Here is a 4,209-nt window from a genome sequence, read left to right as displayed (position 1 = left end):
CTGTATTAAATTTTGTAATGAAAATTATAAATCCATTACTAATTTTATAGTATGAATGAATATGTTGTATGAATGAAAGAGAGAAGAAAGAGATTTCGAACAGTTGTAACTAATTAAAAATATTCCATATCGTTATTTTTAAAAACGCAAGAAGAGATTTGTTTAAGAGATACAGCACAAATAATTCAGGTAACAAATGATAAGTCAGTCTTTTTTTTTCTCGCTCTTACGTTCAAGAGAATATATATTATATATTCTTTATGTGTAATATATTTTTTATTTCACTCTCTGTTTTATCCTATCTTTTAAGCCCCTCTCTTTTCTTTATTTTTTTCCTTCCATTTCCATTTCACTTTGCTCCATTTCGCCTCGTCACCGACTTACTATGTCTTTGAAAGCTACACTTTGAAAAGCATAGTATATTTGCTAAAATCAATCGCGGAAAGAAAATCTGCTATTAATTTTTCTATGACTTTAAATGTAATTGATTTATATTCATACTTTTTTAAATACAAATATATAGATATATCTGTATTTACATTATAAAATATAGATATTATGGAATAATAACTTTAATTCCAATATACTAAAAAAAAAAAAAAAAAAAAATAAGATATCTTCGTAAATGAAATTCTGACATTTTGTATGAATAAGTTAGATAAAATATGTAACCAAGGAAGTTTCGATTACGTTCAAATTGTTCTGTTATGTTCTGTTATGTCTGTGGAGAAAGCATATTAGTACAACAATAAGTATGATAAGGGTGGGAGAATACAGCATAACACGTCTTCTTATAAATAAACAAGATGTGGATTCTTGTTGAATATACTTTTTTTTTAATAATTTTCTCATATCTATACATGTAATAATCAAATTATGCGGGAAAATACGAACACTGCGAGTAGCGACAATACAAAAACCGCGAGTAGCGATAAAACTAATATACTGTGTAGCGTTTAGGATGAAGTCAGTCGTGACTAGGCACTCCAAACAGGCACACTAAACTATTAATCGTTATATCTCCCATTATATTCCAAGGAACTTTTATATTTTAAGAAAAGTTTAACAAATTATCAGAAGTAGAATATTACACGGGAAAACAAACGTGTGTTTGAAACGGATGCAAATTTTGCGAAACTCATTACATTACAGATAGTGTGCAAGAAAATGATTGAAATGGTAAAATCATTTCGCCGGTAATTAGTATACCGTATTGTTAATAGTATGGTGTATTGACATTCGGATAATTGTACAAAGCGTATAGATATGGTTAAATAATTATAAATAAGAGAAGTGAACGATGTGGAAGAAACTTTTCAACGATAGGAATACGCCAAGGGTTAAACAAAGTAAGCAAATAAAATCTACTGTGTCTACAACAACTAACAAATGTCAATGTCATTAGAGGACACCAATCAATAGACAGTGTGTGAAAAAGTAACGACAAAGCTATAGATATACCGAACAAAGAGAGAAACAACACTTCAGAAAGCAAAAAATTATGGTAGGGATCGAACGAAGGTGAGCAAATGATAATACGCATGACTAACACAAACGTAATTTCTTTTCCGCAGGAAAGTACGGTAAATGCTGGAAATTCTAGATAATACAAAATTATCGACATTCCACTGAAATAAAGCTAATCACGATATTGAGTGTTAAATTAAAAAAATCCATGAATATGTGATTCTAAATGGGTAGGAAGATTTGACTTTGAATTATTATGCATTGACTAGATGAAGAAGAGTGGATAAAAAGTGATGTGGTAATATTCTACCGAGTTAATGATTAATTGCATAAAGATACATTAAAAATATAAGACACGTGTTATAGCACTACTTCGAGAAGTTACTAATATTACAGCAGGCATATCAGGAGAAATTAGTCGAATGGATAATTGAGGAAATCAGAAACATACGATTTCGAGACTATTTAGAATTTGTTTCAAGGTACGCAAAATCAGTTATGTGAAGTAAAGAATCTATAAACGTATGTAAGAAAATAACGTGTTTCAAATATAAGGCTCTATAATGTCTAATAAATATACAAAACCAGAGAATAATGTATGTAATGCTAAGACAAGATATTTCCAGAATATTGTAGCTAGAAAATATACAAAAAGTAGCGTAAAAAATTAATAGGCTACACGGATATGATGTAGATGTGGGAACGGTGTTTGCAAATTTCATAATTAATGGAATCAATAAAAAAGTAAAGATTCATATCTTTCCAGTGAAATATCAAACCGGCGTTTTGATCATGAATCATTCTTAGAGTGAACACCAGTGACTCGACCAAATAGATTAAAAAGCAGAAAATCTGTGCAGAGGCCGTATAATGATGATTAATCTCAAACTGTTTAGTAACAAATGAAGATAAGCGTATGTCACAAATCGTATTGTACTGAAAGATGTTAACGCCAAACTTTTACAAATAAAATCGTAAGTATTTTTAAACAATATATAAACCCAATCGCTAAATATCTTTAAAAAAACATGTTATACTGACAGAATCGAGATGAACAAAACATTCGCCGAGATAACGAATTTGACATTTGTACAATACGAACAATATACTATCAAAAACGAAAGGAGCAAGAAATAATACAACTGATGAAAATCAGCATTATGAAAAAAAAGTAAATCTCCATTATCATGATCATTTTGTCAAAGTTGCCAAGAAAGAAATTCATGTGGGTGACTTACGAATAGATTACCGAGTGATTGATAATATTATACGTCGTTCGCTTTGTTAGACCATTTATTATGTTAATCTATCGTCAATCGAACTTGTGATAAGTGCATATCCCTACCGTCTCCATTTAAATTACAAGTATTTGCATATGAAATATAACAAAATACGGTGTAATATCTTAAACTGTTTCGACTTTATTCTCGATATTGCCGTAGCGGTCATTACATGTTCTATTTTCTTATGTTTATATAACTGATCAAATTCAATGTCTAAGGGCTTATTGCTTTCAACGTGATATAAATTTCTGTAGAATTCATAAGTTATTTCAGGACGTAAATCGTCATAAATGCAGCTTCTAACGAAAACTTTATTTATAGATATACTCTAGCATTATATAATAGATTGAAAATTTTCCTTTAGTTCATCATGATCTCTTTTCACAAGTATTGGTCTGATATTCAGAATTTTTTCACTACTTCGTAGCATAGTAGCGAACCATATCGGTACTAATAGTTGTTTTTAACACAGACAGACAAACCAATGTTGTTTCAATGTAATTCTGAATAGGATTATCATTGATCCGTCATTAATGAAACTTTCATTGTTCTTCTGATAATCTATATCATAGCTGAATTCATCAACCGAATATGTACTCAGGGATTCATATTCTTTCTTTATCTAATCAGCTCAAGCGAATTTAACAGACAGATTTAATCGTAATATGAAAATCGATATAGCTGACATGAAAATGTTTCGACCTTCAAATATTTGTCAATGTCTCCAATTCGATGATAGTTTGATTCTCCTTAGTTGTTATCCTATTAATCTATGAAATTCAGTCTTGAGTATATTTCAATACCCATTCAGGAGTTATAAATTCTCAATATTTAATACATAATTTTTCAGAATCGGATAAATGTCCCTACGTATATTGAAATATTTTCTCTTGTGCTTTGTCTCAATAATATTTGATGTTTTCCTCTTCTAATTCGTTTGAATAGTTAGTCAGATCAATGACACTACGAATTGATTTCGTACCCCCAAATAATGGCTAAACTCTTGAATAATTAAACTTTCATTCTCACAGAGTCATGTGCACTGATTTCAAATCATATCTTCGTTTTCAACTAATACTGCAGGATATGCCTCTTAATCTGGTTTAAGCTTCATTATAATATCGTATTTTGATGTTGTCAAGATTTTTTAATTTGCCAGAATGAATTTGTGGTAAGAGCTAGTATTTTGAAATTAAGCTTTGTAATGGAATTATTGGATTATTATATGCTAAAATATTTCCCCTGCAGCAAAACGGATAGTTTATGTTTAAAAAAAACATTTTTGTACTTTCATTTTTCGAAGAATAGATCAACCATTCGCTTTACTCCGAATCATAGGTGACTGTTAATTGAAAAACCTTGATAATTTCCATTTTATAACGGTGTATACGTAATGAATTATTGTTTTATTAAGAGATAATTTAACACGATATGAAAGATTCGTTTATTATTACTTACG

At 29.6% G+C, this 4,209-nt stretch overlaps 1 long non-coding RNA gene across 2 annotated transcripts; it reads left to right on the top strand.

Annotated features, from left to right (window-relative positions):
* The first annotated feature begins 950 nt into the window (after window positions 1–950).
* Window positions 951–4,192, top strand: LOC122635953. 2 transcript variants are annotated; one of them, XR_006328810.1, is made up of 5 exons: window positions 951–1,349; window positions 1,406–1,504; window positions 1,575–1,949; window positions 2,234–2,441; window positions 2,511–4,192. It is a non-coding gene; the product is annotated as an uncharacterized LOC122635953 (long non-coding RNA). The 2 variants fall into 2 exon arrangements; XR_006328809.1 differs by having other exon boundaries at window positions 953–1,504.
* The last annotated feature ends 17 nt before the right edge of the window (window positions 4,193–4,209 follow it).

The sequence above is a fragment of the Vespula pensylvanica genome, chromosome 20 (assembly GCF_014466175.1).
Source record: "Vespula pensylvanica isolate Volc-1 chromosome 20, ASM1446617v1, whole genome shotgun sequence".
Taxonomy (NCBI): Eukaryota; Metazoa; Arthropoda; class Insecta; order Hymenoptera; family Vespidae; genus Vespula; species Vespula pensylvanica.
Note: the sequence above shows the minus strand (reverse complement) of the source record. Positions and strands in the feature narration are given on the sequence as shown.